Source organism: Fukomys damarensis, unplaced genomic scaffold (assembly GCF_012274545.1).
Source record: "Fukomys damarensis isolate Sample0158 unplaced genomic scaffold, DMR_v1.0_HiC HiC_scaffold_20, whole genome shotgun sequence".
Lineage (NCBI taxonomy): Eukaryota > Metazoa > Chordata > Mammalia > Rodentia > Bathyergidae > Fukomys > Fukomys damarensis.
The window spans coordinates 35,501,247-35,520,801 of record NW_022900932.1 but is presented as its reverse complement, the minus strand read 5'-3'; the positions used below and the strand labels follow the sequence as shown (position 1 = coordinate 35,520,801).

The 19,555-nt window shown below is 36.6% G+C and overlaps 1 protein-coding gene across 1 annotated transcript in view; it reads left to right on the top strand.

Moving 5' to 3' along the window:
- Positions 1–19,555, top strand: part of Prkg1 (protein kinase cGMP-dependent 1) — a 1,151,812-nt gene that overhangs the window by 687,962 nt on the left and 444,295 nt on the right. The gene's annotated exons all lie outside the window — the stretch shown is intronic.

Here is a 19,555-nt window from a genome sequence, read left to right as displayed (position 1 = left end):
CTTCTTCCATAATGGAAAAAAAGAATAATTTTCTAAGCCCAAGTCTGACTATATGGCTTCATTACTGTCGATTAGACTGCTGTTAATTTAGCTTTAAAAATAGTCATAGGTTTTTAAATAAAATTACACATCTCTTTATTTGCCTCTCATCTCTTCCTTTTTTGGGGGGGTACCAGGGACCGAACGCAGGCCCTTGTGGTTGCGAGGCAGGCGGTGGAACCCCAAAGACAAACCCCCAGCCCTCTCATCTTTTCCTTTTAATATTGAACAAACGAGTCCATTATTGATGGAAAAAAGGTCTCCGTGTGACAGGAGCACAATTAATGTGAAGACCATGACTAATTACAGCAAATGCTCTGCTTATTTTTAAAATTGAGGTTGCTTATTGGGGTTATATTTTGTTGTTGTTCTTCTTCTTTAGGCTATAAAATTGTAATTTGATTATTTTAATATGAAAGCATTTTGAAAAATACCAAGTTTTTGTGAGAAACAGCCTTTTTATTCATTTTGGTATTTTTCACTCATGTCCTGAAACAACAAACAAACCAACAAAACTGACTCTGAAAACAGTGAGTTAAAGCAGTGAAGCCTGAGCTGTGCTGCCTCCATCTCATGGTTTGCTGCCTCTTTCTCACTGTTTTATGTTTGACATACGTAATAAACCCTTGCAGCGTGGGGCATCAGTACGTACACATGTTGCGTCTTCATCGGTTTTGCTTCTCCTTCGCCTTCTCTTCTGTCTCCCCCACTCCGTGGCGCCCTTCCCACCCCCACAAAGTCTATCTCCCTATTTACTATCGTCTATCTTTTATTTGCTCATTAAGTATTTGTAGTTTGGATTTTTGGTCTATAAGAAACCATGCAATATTTAACCTTCTCTGTCTGATTTATTTCATTTATTATGGTCTTAAGGTGCACCTGTTTTCCGACAAATGGCTCAAATTATCCTTCTTTATGGGTGAACAGTACTCCACTGTGAGCAGTTTTGATTAAAGGAAGAACATCGATTTGAAATCTCTGTGAGTCTGTAACAAATGTTATTGTCCAGATGCCTGAGGTAATGTTAGATATCTGGCATATCAGAATGAAATAAAAATATTAATGAAGCTAGAAGGAGGGAGAGTCTCCTAAACTGTTATTAATTTGGAGGAGGATCTATTAATTTTCTGGCGAAAGGATACAAAATTTGATAGGACAATGTAGGACGGTCCCAGTGTTGTTTCTACATTGAATGACAAGGGGTAGAGATATGACTTGCACGTGTATTTTCCCTCCTTGCATATACTATAGGAATTTATGGCCTTGAGATAAATAAAATGTCTTTATTCAGGGTTGAGGTTCAATGAAAGGAAAGAAATAGGACTTTTTTATTTGTTACACATTTATAAGTTTATAAATTACACAGTAAGGTTTTATTAATTTTGTTGACATCAAGAATTTGACTAGTCTTCGCCTTCATCATTTAGGTAACTCCTGGCCTTACTGTAATCACTAGTATTCATCAGGCAACACTTTCCTTATCTCTTGGGCTCAGTTAGGTGCTCTGGGGAGAGGCTTCTCCCATTACTTTGAACTTGACAATTAGCCTGGCACTCACCACACTCTTTTGCTACTGCTTGACTGATTATCCTTGCTTCCGTTAGTCCATTGCACACTCTTGGGTGACAGGAAATATGTATCATATTTGGTATTTACATATAGAGTACCTGGCATTTATTATTTCCTAAATACTAATTATGGAAAGGAACTTTTATTACATTCAAGACTTATTTATAATTTCTCTACTTTCCTTTTTTCTTTATGTAGCATCACTCCCCAGTGACTCTATTCATAGTCTCAAGACCCTTATCACTCAATCGTAACTTTCAAGAAAATGGACCAAAAAATCTGCTTAGCATTTCTAGAAATGTGTTAGCTACTAAGTAGCTAGTTGGAAAATGTAATTCTTGCAGCAGTACCATATGGATCTAAATATTTTTGATGGATGTGTTTAGGATTATGTGGTACACGATGAATTTGGGATGGCCCTGATGGATCAGTGGAAGATGAGCTCTGGATCTGTGGATCTGTGACTTGATAATCTTTATAAAAATCTTCATCTCTCTGAGACTTGTTTTTTCCTACTCATAAAATAGAATCATAACATTTTTCTTATCTAACCATTATTTAGAAAATTATAAACTACATACAAGTCCCTAAAACTATAAAAGTGCAAACTGCTTTAGAAGTTTCTTTTAATATTAGTATTCTTTCAATATTTAATAAATAATAAAGATTACATATATGATGTGCATGCAGGATTGCATCCTTCAATATGGTGTCCTTCATTATTTTCAATATTCAATACATTTAGTATTCTTTCAACATAACGTGTGTGTGTGTGTGTGTGTGTGTGTGTGAACTAATGCCTCATGATCATGAAAAAATTACCAATTTATGAGGCATTGGGGGTTCTTTCTGGGGGATTAGACATTAAGCAGCAGTGTAGCTCGATTGACCATACATTCGAGAAAGAGAACCAAGGATATGTAGCAACAATTCATTGTGATTGAAAGAGGCTACCAGCAGACACAAGAACATAGCTATGTAAGCTTAGCAGTGGTCTGGCTCAACAGTTTAGAAATAACTCTATTAGACTATATTTGCAGTAGTCATCACTTGCTTTTTTAGTAAATGCATGTGTTTAAGAGATATGAGTACGTAATAGACCATGCATATTAAGCCAATCTGCTAAAGGAGTCAACATGATATTATGCTGACCAAGGGAAGATTTTCTTAAAGTCAGAATTTATGAAAGTCTAGTCCAACGATTAAACATTCTCGTTTTATTTTAACTGGGACCCCCAAAGTTCCCAACCTACTACCTAGTACAAGACACTTTCAGAGTAACTTGGTTTTGGGGCATTTTAATTACAAGGTAAGGCAGGGGCAAGGATTGACCATGGAGAGATACATGCATAGTTACAACTGGAACTGGATGAGTAGGCTGGAGGAGGAAGGTGAGTAATGTGCCTGCTGACCTTTGGAGCACATAGATGAGGTAGTCATTAAGTGGCTAGATTGCACTGCTTAGTATAACTCGCAGTGCATTCTCAGTTCATGCCATTTTCTGAAAATGATACTGAGGGCAAGAAAAAGACTGTTTATTTTTTAAAGCAGAGGATGTCTTTCTAGAAGTCAGAAATTTTTTCCTGAAGAAACCAGTTATCTTCTTTTAAAATATAGATGCTGCTGCTTTTTCCTTTGTGTAAATACAAGAACTATTGGTGTTCATATTGTATAATAGCACAGTCAACCTCTGCATTCATACCAATTAAAGCTCATTTTTCTAATTGTTGAATGATCGGTTTTCTTTGTAACACAATGTGTTGTCAAGAAAGGAAAAATCACAAGAAGGAAAATAGCACTCTCATAATGTGCCAAAGGCAGACGTTTTGAAAATGTAAAACAGCTGAGCTCACTTGACATTTCTTGATGTTATCTGCCAGTGGAGAAGACTGAGAACTCCTTTTCCCGGTGATTTTTTTTTTTTTTAAGAATTCTGCCAAACTTACAGAATTACATATAATTTGCTAAAGAGGAGATAGACCAAAAAGGAACATTTCTATTTGAGTCTACTAGTGCTTAGAAAATAAATGCCAAGTAGTATTACATCTGCTTCTTTTAACCAGGCTTGTCATTTAGTTTCTGAATGGGAGACTGAACCAGACAGAAGCATTGGTTTTCGTATTTATGCGAGGGCTTGAAAAGGTTCATAATTATAGCTGTTGAGTCTGGCAATAAGGTGGTGATGAACTGAGGTGATATAGGGGTATAAACTGAAGATGAAAACTTCCGAAGCACATCAAGAGTGAGCTCTGAAGGTGAGCTATACCAGGAGGCTAATAGATACATAATCTTTAATGCTTCATTTTTTTCCCTGTAAGAAATAAGATTAATTAAGAATACATCAAATATATGGCTCCTGACATAAATACACCATTTACAGAAAGAGAAACAGGATGCCATAAGAATTAGCTAGGAAAAGGAAAACCCTCCTTTGAGAGAATAAATTTTAGTAACATTCTTGAGTTAGAGTTACATAGTTCAACTTACAAAGAAAAGCTATTAGTATGACTTTTTTCAAGATTTACCTGAATTTCAATAAATAGATAAACATATGTTTTCAACCTCTTCAGGTGGTGTTTAGGGAGGCAGGCTATCCAGCTGACAAAAAGATTTACAGATGTAATAGACATTTCTCTAATGAGACTCAAGACCAAATCTGCTGTTACGCACAGATGTGCAATGACATTTAGTGAACATGTGCTAATATTTTCAAAGTCAGCACCCTGTTCACAGTGTGCCAACCTGCAGGAAATCATGTCCCCGTAAGGTGGCTGCCAGCAAAACCCATCTCAGTAGCTTGCCAGAGATTTAATCTTATGATTGATGCCCAGTCTACTATGCTTGGATCGTCACTGATACGAAATGGACTCTTTCACATACTGAAAATCCCCCTGAACGGGTGTCAGAAAGGCAGTGCCCACCGAGCCTGTTTCCTTTTCGAAAGAGCTGTAAAATGTCTGTTTAATAATTTTTTTAGTATAGACTTTTCCTTGAGCTTTGACATTAGTTAAATTAGATGGTGATTGTTTACAATAGTACTGACGGCTGTGCTGAAATGAAGGGAGACATTTATGCCTTAGAGTATCGGACAAGAATTTGTTTTGGTTATTCCGTTAGCATTTACTGCCCATTTACTATATGCCAGAGCTAGGAATAAAGGATGAACAAGACACATCTCTTGCCTTCAAAGAGCTCTGTGTTGCTGTAAACCAGTATTCTCATCTTTGCCACTTTCTTAACACACTTCTATTCTTTGTCTTAATTTTCCTCTTAACTCATAGGCTGCCTAGACCTGGATGTAGTTCATCCAAATGCTTCTTTTTTATTCACTCAGTCGATCCCATGGCTACTCTAAACTCTTGTTCTGTCTTTTTAATTTCCTTAAAATTCCTTGTCCCTATTGTATAGGTTAGTGCTAATTACTTCTCTCTTTCTATGGATTTATAAAATGGTGACATCATTAAAGCCACTGAAGGTTGAATTGTATTTTATTTCATCTGCCGTTTCATTCATAACTGAAAATAGTTTCCTAAGGAATATATTATCTTTGTTTCCTAAAAATGTAGAGAAAGCTTGAAACAATCACCCAAGTCTATACATTCCTGTAGCAAAAAGCAAAATGCTCATACCAGCCACACTTCATTCAGTTTGTCGACTGTCACTGTAGAATGTTGCTTCTTACCTCTAGTCTATTTTAATCTCTTCATCTTTAAATTGGTACAAAGAGCATTGATTGTGGCACCATTTGTTACAGCCAATAAATGACATCGTTTTTCTAGACCCTGGGCCTTCTGATGTAAAGTCTTCTCTAAACCACCGTCTTTTGGTATCATGCCACATTTGGGGGAATGCATCCTTAAACTATCTTTATACGCTCGACCATGTAGGTCGGTGATGCACTTATTTTTGCAACGATCAATCAGTTCCTAGATAGCTCTTGGCATTCAGAATGTAATAACCATCCCCTCACTCTTGACTCAGGCTCATCTTCAATTCTATCATACACAGTTCCATTGTATTAATCTAAGTTTCCAATAAACCCATCCAATATTCTAGACAGTTACTGAGTTTTCCTTTCTTCTTTTTCGGACCCAGTATTCTCAGTTTTTTCACCATTTCTTCCTTCATTACCTAGTGATTTATTTACTGAGAAGCATTTGTTGAGTGCTGTAAAAACACCGCTGTACTCAGAGGGGAGTGTGGTAATAATTCAGATATATGAATGACAATGAAACAGGGTAAATGATAAAAGCTGCAAGACAGGGACAAGCAGAGTGTTTCAGATATTTAAAGAGATGAATTATTGAGGAGGTGAACTTGAATGATCTCACAGATTAAACGAATTTTGATGTTGGTCTGTAGCCCTACTAAATTGCTTTACAGAAAGAAAAGTAATTGGATTACCTGAAGGAAGGTAAAAGAAGGGTGGATTTGGACACTAGCCATTAGAATCATTGGCTGAAATATATCTATATCATCTGTATCTATCTACCTATATATACATATATTAGAGGCAGCTAAAAAATCCATTCTTGTAAATGTGGATAAAATGTCAGAGTAAATAGATTTAGCTTTATGTAGTGGCATAAGGAGGTAGGATGTTTTGTGGAATGTTTTTGAAATGTTTTTTGGAGAAATACTATTAGAATAGTGTTTTGTGAAGATCAGTCTTGTAAGACCAGAATAGTTTGTCACTTTTAAACTGTGAAACTGTGTTTCTTTGTAGGTAGTTAAAAAGATAATCTGTGATATTTTTCACAAGATAGAACTTGTAGCACTTTAGTCTTCACTGCGCTCTCATCATCTATAGGCCCTTGACTCCTTTCACTCTTGAGCTTTAATTTGTATCTGAGTTACGCAGAAATATGCTTGTGCCAGATGTGGTTGCATGTGCCTGTAATCCCAGCACTTGGGAGGCTGAGACAGGGTACTCGGTCAGCCTGGAACTACGTAGTGAGACCTGGTCTAAAAAAAACAAACAAAATAAATAAAATAAAATACCATAGAAATCTATTTGTTTCCAGGAGGTGCTGTCCCTCTTTCTTCTGGCTTTTCTGCCCAACATATCCGATCTTTGCTCATTCCACAGCTTTTTCAGATGCCCTAAGATTTATTTGTTATTGTTTTTCCTTATCCCTACACACCCTAACTCCACTTAGCCAATTCCCAGCCCCCACTACTGATTTTTTTTTATAGCACTGTATTCCATGGAATTTGATTTTGGTGTATCATATAATGAGACAATTCAGTGTATTTCTTCAAGCAAACTCTGCAAGGAGAAAGATCAGGATAAATGGGGAATTTGCAGCTTCTATAGCCCCATTCTGCACCCCCAGAACCTGTTACTAAATGTCATTTATGCTTTGGTGCCTATGGGCTTCTTCAAAGAGATGAGGGGACATGATTAGTGTTCTGCATTCACTGGATCCAAGCTGGCACGCATGAGACCCCACCCATGTCTGTCCTGGTTGCCCTGAATACCTGTCGTTCCCATCCAGGACAGTGTGCACAGCTTTGGTTTATAAAGATGATTTTTTATCACTGCTGAGAGTTACTGCACATAGCAAGTGGACCCGGCAGAATGAAGTACTATGAGGCTTTGTCACCAAAAACCATGTAAAGACACAGGGCAGCTCCTGGAGGGCGGGGGTTCAGGAGGGGAGCACTCTAAGCACGACAGAGAGAGGAAAGATGCGAGAAAACAAGGAAAAGGGAGATATGGGGGAGACCGCCCCGGGTATGAAATAACTTTGAAGCTTCAGATCTGTTAGATGCTTGTGTGGAGATTTGCAGGCAACTGGTGCTGCAGTTTAAAGAATCCACCCCACCCCAATCCTTGAGGTCAGACTTACGATCCTGTTGCTTCTTTGGCTTCTGAGAATTTAATGAAAATGAGTAGGGTGGTAAAATGGGTTACGAAATTGGACTGAGAAAAACTAACCTCTACGGCAGTTTGAGAAGCACCCATTAGCAAAAAGAACTAGACTTTAGAATCCAAATGATACTGACTCCTTTAATTTTTATATATGCAACCCAGGCAGTAACAGTCTTTCTGAGACTCAATTTCTGTATTAATAAAATGGGAATAAGGCTATCTCATGGATTGAAATACATTTAATAGATGTGTTAATCACAAGTTCCTGTCATAAAGCAGAGAAAATATGAAAGATATGAAATAATCATAAGTATTATCAATCATAGCTCTACCAAAACATATCATCTATGTACTCTTTCCAAAATCCTTACCTTGGGGAAGTAAATTTAAATTTGACATTTATTTTATTTCTTTCTCACTGAGTTTACTGGTACTTTTTAAGTATACAGTACAGTTACAATTATCATTCGGATCTTGTACTTTAACATGACAGGTCTTGGTTCTCATTTTTTCCCCATACTCCTGCCCTCTCTTCGCCCCCTCCACCCTTCAAGTAAATTTAAATTTTAAAATTATTATGTTAGTTAACTGCTCTCCAACTATTTTTGAAAGTCACCAGTTGACTTTTATAAAGTTCAGTGTGCAAAGTAAGAAGTCAAGCAGAATTGAGAGAAAGTGGGATTTCATTTCTACCTGCTTCCTTCTGGCGCAGCCCATTGCACTATGTTCTTTCAGATATGTGAATATCATGACATCAGTGGTGATTTTTCTAATATTATGAATATGATAATGATTATTCTTCCTTGTAATGTATAGTCTTACGACTCATCCTCTTTATAGAGTATTAAATGAATTATCATTCATATATTTAATCATTCTCACTATATCATTAAGAAGGTAACTTTTTCCAAGAAGAAAGTTTCAAACATATCCTCCACATTAACAGTGAACATTTGCACAGTGGAGCCACCGATGTGTTCCAGATGCATTGTCGACAGCAAATGGCCTCATCTAATTATGTAGCATTAGTAGGAGAACACTCAGGCAGTTGGAATTTAGCTTAGGGCTAACAGATGCCTTAATAATGTTGGGAAGTGATTGTCGCTTCAGTGGAACCCCTTGAGGTTTCTTCCAAGTCTCTAATTCTGTCACACTATATATTTGAGTGATCACAGATGACTCAAGCAGCAAGAAGTGAGGGGGGCATACAGGTTCTGGAATTTTATAGCATATATTAAAGTATCCAATGTTTTGAGCTGGTGCCCTTTAATGTTGGAGGTGAGATGGGAGAGTAAAGTAATATTGTTTTCCTTATTCTTCCGCCCCTGCTAAGCCCTCGAAAGCTTCTAGTCTTTTAAAAGAAGAGATCAACAAACATTTAACATTAAGAATGTTCCCTGATGAGATCCCAGTTGTTGATTCTTTGTATGATTTCCCATGAGGTCTGGATTTTGTTCATGAAGTCTTTGCCTTCACCGAAATCCTTAAGAGTTCTACTTATTATCTCTTCCAGCAGATTTAGTGTTTCCATTTTAATATTTACATCTTTGATTCATTTTGATTTTAGTTTAGTGCATGGTGACAGACATGGGTCTAATTTTAGTCTTTGGCATGTGGAAAGCCAGTTTCTCCAGCATCACTCATTAGAGGCTTTTTTTCCCAGTGAATATATTTGGTCTCTTTGTCAAAGATAAGGTGGCTGAGTGTGTTTGAGGTTGTTTCTGCATCTTTTAATCTGTTGCACTGATTTTCAGGTCTTTTATTTTTTTAATTTTTAAAAATTTTTTGGTACTGGGGATCAAACTCGGATCCTTGTACTTGTGAGGCAGGTGGCGGAACCACTGAGCTAAATCCCCAGCCCAGCACCATTCTGTTTTTATCACAGTAGCTCTGCAGTATAATTTCAAGTCAGGGATTGTGATGCCCTCTGCCTTGCCTTTGTTGCCAAGAATTACTTGTTATTATATGTCTCTTATGGTTCCAAATGAATTTTAGGATTGTTTTATCTAATTCTGTGAGAAATGCTGTTGGAATTTTTATCAAGAGCTAAATCCCCAGCCCAGCACCATTCTGTTTTTATCACAGTAGCTCTGCAGTATAATTTCAAGTCAGGGATTGTGATGCCCTCTGCCTTGCCTTTGTTGCCAAGAATTACTTGTTATTATATGTCTCTTATGGTTCCAAATGAATTTTAGGATTGTTTTATCTAATTCTGTGAGAAATGCTGTTGGAATTTTTATCAAGATTGCATTAAATCTGTATAACAATTTTGGAAGTGTGGCCATTTTCACTATATTGATTCTTTCTACCCAAGAACAAGGGATATTTTTCCATTTTCCAATATCCTTTTCAATCTCTCTTTTTTTTTTCAGAGTACTGTGCTTTGCCTTTTACTACCTTCATTAGATTGATTCCCAGGTTCAAAAGAAATCACCAACAGAATGAAGAGACAACCCACAGAGTGGGAAAAGTTGTGACCAGTCATCCTTCAGGTCTAATATAAAGAATGTACAAAGAATTTTTAAAAATCAGACCCACCCAAACTTAAAGACCCAGTCCAAAAATGGGCATCTGAAATGGATAGACACTTCTCAGGTGATGAAGTACCAATGGCAAAAAATATATATAAAAGAAATTCAACATCACTGGTCATTCGAGTGATGTAAATGAAAGCAACACTAAGATATCATCTCATTCCAGAAAGAATGGCTGGCATGGCTGTGGAGAAAAGGAACCCTTCCTTCACTGTTGGTGGGAGTGCAGACTGGTGCAACCACTGTGGAAATCAGTGTTGTGAGTCCTCAAAGAAACTAGGATTAGAGGTTCCATTTGAACCAGATATTCCTGTTCTGGGTATCTTCTCATAATAATTAAAAGCATCATACGACAGCGATTTATGCACACCCACATTTATAGTGGTGCAGTTTGTAATAGCTAAGTCTTGGAAACAACCCAAATGCCCATCAACTGATGAATAGATGGAAAAGACATGAGTGTGTTTTTAAAAATATACAATGGAGTACTACTGTGCCATAAAGGAGGATAAATTTGAGACATTTATAACTCAATGCATGCACTTTGAAGCTATACTTTTTTGGGGGGGTAATGGGGATCGAACTTAGGCCCTTGCGCTTGCAAGGCAGGTGTGGAACCACTGATCTAAATCCCCACCCCTAAATCTATACTCATAAGTGAAATAAATCACTCACACGTGTAAATATCACATTGTCTCTCTTGTGAAGAAACTGAAAGTGTAGAGACCAATATATATAATAGATAATGTGAAATAGGAAACAATTGTTCAAAAGAAAAGGAAAACTAGGGAAAGGGGAAGAGGAAAGAAAAGAAGGAAAAAAATGGAAACAAAGCTACATAAGGAGGGGAAGAGGTAAAAGGGAGAGGAGGTGCCTCTAGTTCTTTGTAGTTGGCCTGATTTAGTGGCCCTGGGTGTTCCTTGGTGTAGAGTTTGGCAGGACCCAGTCTGAATTTCTCAACATACATTCCCTCAGTCCTCCAACCTACTGCCAGAAGTCTACCTTGACTGGTCAATTTTCTTTTTGAAGTGAATCACATACTTTCCGTCCTCCAGTGTGTTTTCTTCACTGACTTCCAGGTCTACACTTTCCTCCTCTGCAAGGTCTACAAGAACCACTACCATCTACCCATTAGTACTTTTCTTATTTCAGTTCCACCTCCAAATACTTCTTACCTCACTCAGCATCTCAGCCTGCACGGGACCATTTGTAGTTTACTCCAACAATCATCTTCTCTTCTTTACACATTCTGACAAGAGTGTTTTCTGGAAAGCATTGGTTGTGGTGATCGAGTGGGGGACATTAAAAATACCTAGCGACCACCTTGGAATACTTAATTCTGGAGCCAAGTGTGGAAGCCACTACTGACCTCAGTGTTAATGTTTTAAATGCTGAACTGTGGAGATTGTAGGGGATTGTTGGAACAGGGCCTGGGGAACAATCAGAGAATTTAGGTCTGCTTATTAAATGGTATAAAAGAATTTTGATGTTTTAGCAACAAGCATACCTGTATGGATACAGAACAGTGAAGTATTATCTCGGCCCACACCATCCTGGGAAATGAGCCAAGGACATCACACATTAGGCAAGTGCTCTATGACTGGGCTATTCTCTTAACCCCAGAGCAAGGCTGTTTATGTATTTATTTTTGAGACATGATCATGCTATGTTTTTCAGGCTAGCCTCAAACTCATGGTAATTCTCCTGCCTCAGCCTCCTGAGAGCTGGAATTACAGATGTGTGCTATCATGCCCAGCTGGGAACAGGGATGCTACATATCTGTTTATCAGTATGGATTCCTTTATAAAACGTTTAAAGCATAAAATAAAATATACAGGATAACAAATAAAACCATATTAAAATATTGAGATAAAATTAATTATGAATCGTGATATACCAGTCAATTAAAATAAGATCTAAAAGGAGGTCTAGTAACTTGTGATTTCAAAGTAGTAATGAGTATAAACTATATTTAAGAAAACTGTAGCAAATGTAGGATGATATAGAAATAGCTATGGTTTCTAGTGGTGACAAATCACTTGCTTATATTTAGCATTGAAAGAAATGCTAAATTTTAGTTCCAAGGTAGTAAAAATAAAGGTGTTGTTTTCTCTGTTCACATGCAAGAATCCCTTGACTTCCATCCATGAACTTCTTGGAGCTCTGTGGATAGCAAGTGCTTAGTTCAGGCTGTTATAACAAATGCCACTGACTGGATGTCTTAAAAGCAAACATTTCACACAGTTCAGGAGGGCAGAAGTCCAAAATGAGGATACCAGCAGGGTCAGGTTTGTGGGGATAGCCCTCTCCTGGGTAGGTTGTCACATGGCTTTTCTTGTGCATGCAAGAAGAACAAGAGATATGTCTTATGTACCTATCTCTTTTCACAAGGACACTAATCCCATCATGTGGTTATCACCTTTATGAACTAATCACCTGCCAATGGCTTCACATCCTCATAGTATCAGTTTGGTGGCTAGGGCTTCAACGTATGAATTTTGGGTGACACCATGCATTCACACAGTGGTGCAAGTCTGTTATCCAGCAAGCCTGTAATCTCCAGGCTGAGGCTTGGGAAATGCTTCAAATCAGAGGCCAGCCAGGACTACACAGTGAATTCAGTGCCAGTGAGAACTACGTATTCACTATGTTTCACACTCTGTCTCAAAAGGCTACAAAACAAAACAGAACGTATGAACAACCCACAAAAAACAATCCCAAAGGTTCCATGACACCGGGTAAAGAGTACAGGCTTAGATGACTGCCTTGTGAAAGGCTTTCTCCTATCAGCCCTTCACAGCTGCTCCTCACAGAATGTATTTGTTACCTTTCTTCGTATTCAGACACAGGAGTATCTCCCATGGTAGTACTTACCCTCGATTTGTGTTTCTCTTACATCAGATCAGGAATCAATAGGTGTTTTCTGTAAAGGACCAGATAGGAAATATTTTAGGGTGTGCATTCCATATGGTGTATCAGTTACTCAGTTTATCCAGAGACCATATGTAAATGAATGGGCCTGGCTATACTCCAAGAACATTTTCATGGACCTTGAAACTTATTTGTGGGCATTGAAATTTGCTTCATGGAATACTCACATGTCACCAAATATGATTCTTTTAAAAAAATTCCAACCATGGAAAAATATAAACCTATTTAGTGAGAGTAGACTGTGCAAAAACAGAGCACAGGGCAGATTTGGCAGAGAACTGTGTGGTCCTCCACCCTAGAGGACGAGGGTCTTGAGGGCAGGGCCCTCAAGTGTGTTTTCTGTCTCTCATATCTAGCACAGTGTCTGCCATATTGGTGTAAGATGAATATATGCCGAATAAATATTTGAGTCTTTTGATGCTTTATACTCACACATGCTTTCTCAGTATTCTCAAATTTGAATTGGAGAGCAGAATTCCCCAGGAGAATTTAAGCTAAAGCCAGCTTTGTGGTCTCTTAGTGTATCATAATTTTGCAACTCCTTCTGTTATCCTGGTGTCCCCTAAAGGAAAGCGGCTATTTTCTTTGATAACTGTGACTTCAGTGTACTTGTAGACTTAGAGACCTCAGAGTGACGGGAGTTTACGTTTCCTTGTATGTAGAACATGGCCTCAATTCAAGAAAATTATATATGGATGTTCAGCAGAGAATATTAGATAATATATTTGAGCAAAAGCAACATCATTTTTTAACATCATTGCCATTCTATAGCCTTCATATTTACATGTGCAACAACAGCAGCTATTAGGAAAATCACAGGAATTATGTTTTTGAAATGCCGATTCCCTAACATTCCAGTTAAAATTAAAGGGAAATGAAGAAGTTTTTTTTTCTTTCTGAATGGTTTCTTTTAAGTTATAAAAATGAAAAACTTATATAATCCAGTAAGCTGTTTAAGAACCAAGAAGTTAATCACAACTCTACTATAATCACATTTTTTATAGTAAGGCTAGGCGATTATTAGTCATGCTTATCCACCTATAAAATGCTGATCTGACTAATACACGTATTAGATGAATACAAGAAAAGGTTTTGGCATGTTGTTCAAGGTCATGGATAAATTTGGAATCTCATCAACTCACGTTCATTGTTATGCAGCAATACTATCTGAAATGAAGTTTTACTTAGAAATATTTCAGTAGCTGGAGTAAACAGAAACCAGAGCATAAGAAGAAATTGAATCCTGTGAACTTGTTTTTAGAAGTCATTTTAAACATATAGAAAATGGAATCTGATAAATTCATTTTAGATGTTTTAATATAAGAGAGACAATCTAGGCTCATATTCTTACATGAACTTTTTACAGAAAGAAATATCCCAAGTGCTTATTAAGTGAAAAGTTAATTTCTAGCTATGAAGAGATTATAAGAAATGAGAAAGGAACTTTTCTTTGAGAGAGTATACAAATTTATTTCTGGAAACACGATATGACATATGAAAAATAAGTAGCAATATTGGTAACATGTGCTAAGAATACATACACACACATATATGTGCGCATGTGCGAAAGACCTTTAGTTTTATTACTGTCACTTTTATATTCATTACAATCCTTCCTTCTTGATTCTTGAGTTACTGTGGCCTCTGTTTGGAGCTTATCACTCCTTATTGAAAACTGTGTATGCAGCATGTTATCACAACAATTTTCTATACAAAGAGCTTTCATCATATTAGTACTCTACAGTTCTTACATAAATTGTTATTTTGTGGCAGCAGTGTTTGTCTGAAGTCTGACTAAAGTGTTTCCTAATCTAATTTATGTCCCTCCTTAGATTGGCCTTTCTTAACTCTCACTATGGTAATGTCTCTCAGAGCCTATAATGGAAATTTCATATACTACTGCTAGGAAAAGCGTGCTAAGTCTCTCTGCAGGGAAAAGCCTTAAAACAATCTATGCACTCTTTTCTTCACCTAGAAGTTACCCTTTTAGTGGTTTCTATACAGTACATAAAACTATGTAAGATATATATATATATATTTATATTTATATAGATAATTTATATATACACATATATAAAATGGTTGGAAATACTTTTATTATTATTCTTTTTAAAATAACAAAATTAGCTGGTACATCCTACTTTGTCCTTTGATAGGAGTTATAGCTATACTGTGAAATACTAAGGAACCATTAAGAATGATGATAAAGTTTTTAATAATACATATAGTTAATGATGATTGGTTTAACTATAGTGACTCCTTTTCAGAGAATCATGTGTGACCATCACGTGATTAAGAGTTGGAATAGTGTTTTTAATCAGATATCTAACCAAGTCCCCAATGATCCTTCCCTCCTGATATTTAGATCTTTATATAATCCTTTCATACAAAAGAACTATAACTTCCAACTTGCCAGATGTCAGATATACCAAGTTTCTGTCTCCTGAAACAAAGGACAAAAGTGGTTAAGGGAAGGAAAGACTTACTGGTAAATAATCATAGGGAATAAAATAGTTCCAGTGAGACAGGAGGGGTCCTGAGTGTGTGGCTGCCAAGGTCATCTCTCTGAGAATGTTTTATAGGTCACAGTCAGGAGGTGAGTACAATGTGGGTCCAACTGTAATCAACTGATAAAATTACAAATATAGCCACTTAGCTAATACTGATGCAATAGGAAAGTGGGAGAATGTAGTAAGGGCGTATGGTAACATCATTAACTTTGGTCAATAATCTATAGTCTTGTCTTAAGTCTTTAGCCTTAGGAGTCCTAGTCTTAGCCCTAGTCCTTGTCCCAGACTTAGTGTGCGGGAGAGGATGGCCCACCACTGTGAGATATGGACTATTCCTATGGGAAATCCCAAAAGGGTGGCACTAATTACTATATAATCCCAAGCTTCTATTCATCCTTTTGGGAAGTATGCACATCTGCCCATTGTGACTGTATCTTGAGTCCTTGTCCTTTTTGGATGCATCTCCAGCCACAGTTTTGATGTATTTGCTTCCTCTTTACTGATTTCCTTGAGAGCTCATGCCCCAACTGTACATCCTGCCTTACAATATCTTCCCTGTGAATATAGATTTAGTGTATTGTTTCTTTTTTAAAAAATTCATTGCTTATTGGTACATTTTCAGAATATATTTTAGTTACATTCATCATTGGGAACTTGTACCCTAACACGATGTATCTTGGCTCTTATTTTTTCCCCATGTCCCTGCCCTCCCTTCAACCCCTCCACCCCTACCTATTTACAAAGAGTTTGTTTCTGTTTTTTCCTTCTTTTCATATTTTTTCCTTTTCCTTCTTTCTTTCTACTATCCTTCCCATTTCCCCTTCCCCTTTGTACCCTTTCTTCCTATTTCACATTACCTATTATACATTTTGATTCTCACTTACACTTTCAGTTTCTCACAGCAGAGAAAGTACTCGATATTTACATATGTGTGTGTCCCATTTATTTCACTTAAGAGTATGGCCTCAGTATGCATCCATTTAGCTATAAAGATAAAAATTTAGATAGAAACAGTTTCTTATTCTTTATGGCTGAGTAGTACTCCACATCAACAAAAATAAAATTGTCCAAAATAACTTAAAACAAAACTGATTTGAAATGTTTTAAATTTTATTGAACTATGATATGGAAAATGCCAATTGTATAATGATTAATTTGATGATAAAATTTCAGATTAAAGGAGCAAAAGAGTATACTTTTTCTCACTTTTTATTGTTATGCATAGTGGGAACCAGAATCACCATGATAACAAACTAAGAGTGGAATAGTATTATGCTGGAATGTTCTCGAAATTTAGGTTGTGTCCTCTTATATGGAAGAAAGAAATATTGTTAACTTTATTATGAATATGAGGAATGTGAGACCCAAAATAGGATTGAATTTGAACTTAGCCTTCTTTGACCTCAGATTCTGTGCTCTGAAGTACTAGAATAAACTGTAAGTCCAATTGTTACTCATAACGTGATTTAGGAAGTTCCTCTGAGATAATTAAAAAGAAGGGTAAAGATTATTAAAGGTCAGAAGTAATTGACTGAATGAGTATAGATTACATTTGGAGGGTGACCATATCAAACATAGACACTTTTGAGGTTGAAAGGAATTAATATTAATAAATATACAGTGGAAACAGGATTAAACAAGCTACTGTATCAGTCATATGATTTATTTACTTTTCTGGAGTGTCCAGATTGGCTTGTTGAGGAGGCTTAAAAAACAGTTTTCAGGTAGGAGATAAATGATAACTTCTTATCTTTGACTCCCTGTCAATGTAAAAATGCATTTATGGGTCAAATTTAATGTTTGCACATTCTCATTCGATAATGACTTCTTGTCCTAAACCTACAAAAATATTTCTTTTTCTTATTAGAGTAAAGGCATTGGAGGAGCTAAGATTGCCATGATGAAATTACCAAAATTAAACAGTGTGAATAAGATTAACATTTCAATAAATCACATCATTTGATTAAGCAATAAACCAGCTCTCTATTTCTATTAGTTAGGATAAACTGCTTTAAAAGGAAAATTTTGATCATAATAATTTCTTTATATCAGTGGTATTCAGTGGGGGATCATTTTGCCTTCAGAGAAATTTTTGCAATATCTGGAAATATTTTTTATTGTTGTTATGAGGAATGTTGATGGTGTCTACTGGAGGTACTTTGTGTAAACTCTTTCCCTTGACTATGATTTAGTGATTTGCTTCTAATATATAAAATATGGCAAAAGTAATATCATTTTCATGCTCAAGACATTAAAAATTATGATTTTTTAAAAAAGAATGAAATATTTTATTTATTTACTTTTTAATAAACATTAAAAATGAATTATTGTACCCAGTTTGTATTTTTTTCTCTCATTGAGTTTATTGGTACTTTTTAGGTATACAGTACAGTTACATTCATCATTGGGATCTTGTACTTTTACATGACAGGTCTTGATTCTCATTTTTTCCCCATACTCCAGCCCTCCCTTCACCCCCTCCACGCTCCCCTATTCACAAAGACTTTGTTTCCATTTTCTCATATTTTTTCTTTTCCTTTATTTCCTTTTCCCTACCCTTCCCACTTCCCCTACACCTTTATACCTTTTCTTCCTATTTCACATCGCCATTTATACAATTTGGATCTTATTTACACTTTTAGTTTTTCACACCAGAGAAACTCTTTGGTATTTACGTATGTGTGTCTTATTTATTTCACTTAAGAGCATGGCCTCAATATGCATTCATTTTCCTATGAATAACTCTAGTTTCTCATTCTTTATGGGAGTAGTACTCTATTTTATAGAAAAAAACACACCTTCTTTATCCAGTCTCCAACTCACGGGCAACTGGGCTGTTTACAAGTTCCCAGTTTGCATTTTTAAAAAAACCTTAGTTTTCAGACTGGGCATGGTGGGCATGCCTATAATTCTAGAACTATGGAGGCTGAGGCAGGAAAAATGCCACAAGTTGGAGACTAGGCCAGAGAACATAGTTCAAAGGCAGTATGAACTCCATGATGAGACCCTGTCTCAAAAAGGAGAAAAGCACTTTGTGTTTTTAAAAATTCTGTCTCTGAGATTCCTAATAGGTTTCTGTTGTTTATAAAGTTAGTCCAGCTTGTACTCCAGAACTTTGCATCGACCCACTCTGAAACCTTGCAGTATCCCTGAAGAATCTCTTCCATTTTTGTCCATTTTATCTGATTCTGATCCCATGATCATTCCTAGCTGTGCTTTTGTTTCTGTATTTACCCCAGCCAGTTACCCTTCCTCAACCAGTCTGCAACCTTTCTCCGTTTTTAAGGTCTCACTTCCACTTTCACTTCTTAGCAATATTTTTGTGATCTTCCAAGTTTTGCATATTTATATAAGTTTTATGGTTTGTCTCAAATAAACAGGTGTTCTGGAAAAGAGCCTGGAGTCATCAGAGGAGCCGCACTATGGCTGGAACACACCTTTCATAGCTTTGTTTTTGATGAAGTGTCATCTCTAAAGGCTGTTTGGAATGAAGCCATTTATACGTCAGTTTTGGTTGCTGTGTCCTTTATCTAATTAATTGAGCATGTTTTTCACCACTAAGAATCTGGCCAAGGGAGAAGTCACATTTTATTTTGTTCAACTCAAACATGTTTTTGCAAGGGAAAATTAGATAGAATTAAGAATAGGGCTTGCCCTGGAGTATAATACTCCCTTTATTTTCTTGCTCTCCCTTGTCTTGTATATTACCTCTAGTCCCTTTCGTCAAGTCACAAACATGACCTAATTACTTTAGCAACACTTTCTCCTTCCATCCTCAGTCTTGATCCACTCATAAACTGGGCTTCGTCTGAACAGTAAAGAGGAGAAAATTGCACTCCTTAATCTTTTAGTGTTTAGCTCACTGAACTGTTTCCTGTGTCCATCCAGCCTTCTTGCTCAAATCCCCATACACCCTTTCTCTATCAGAAGACCCACTGGCGATAAAATCTGAATTGGCTTTTTAAAGACTTCATATGCTAATTAAAATGTTTTCTGTCACTAAAATTTGAAAATGCATATGTATATGTAGAGAGATAATAAAATAAGATTCTCACATAACTGTCACACAGATTCAACTGCCAAGATTTCTACTATAC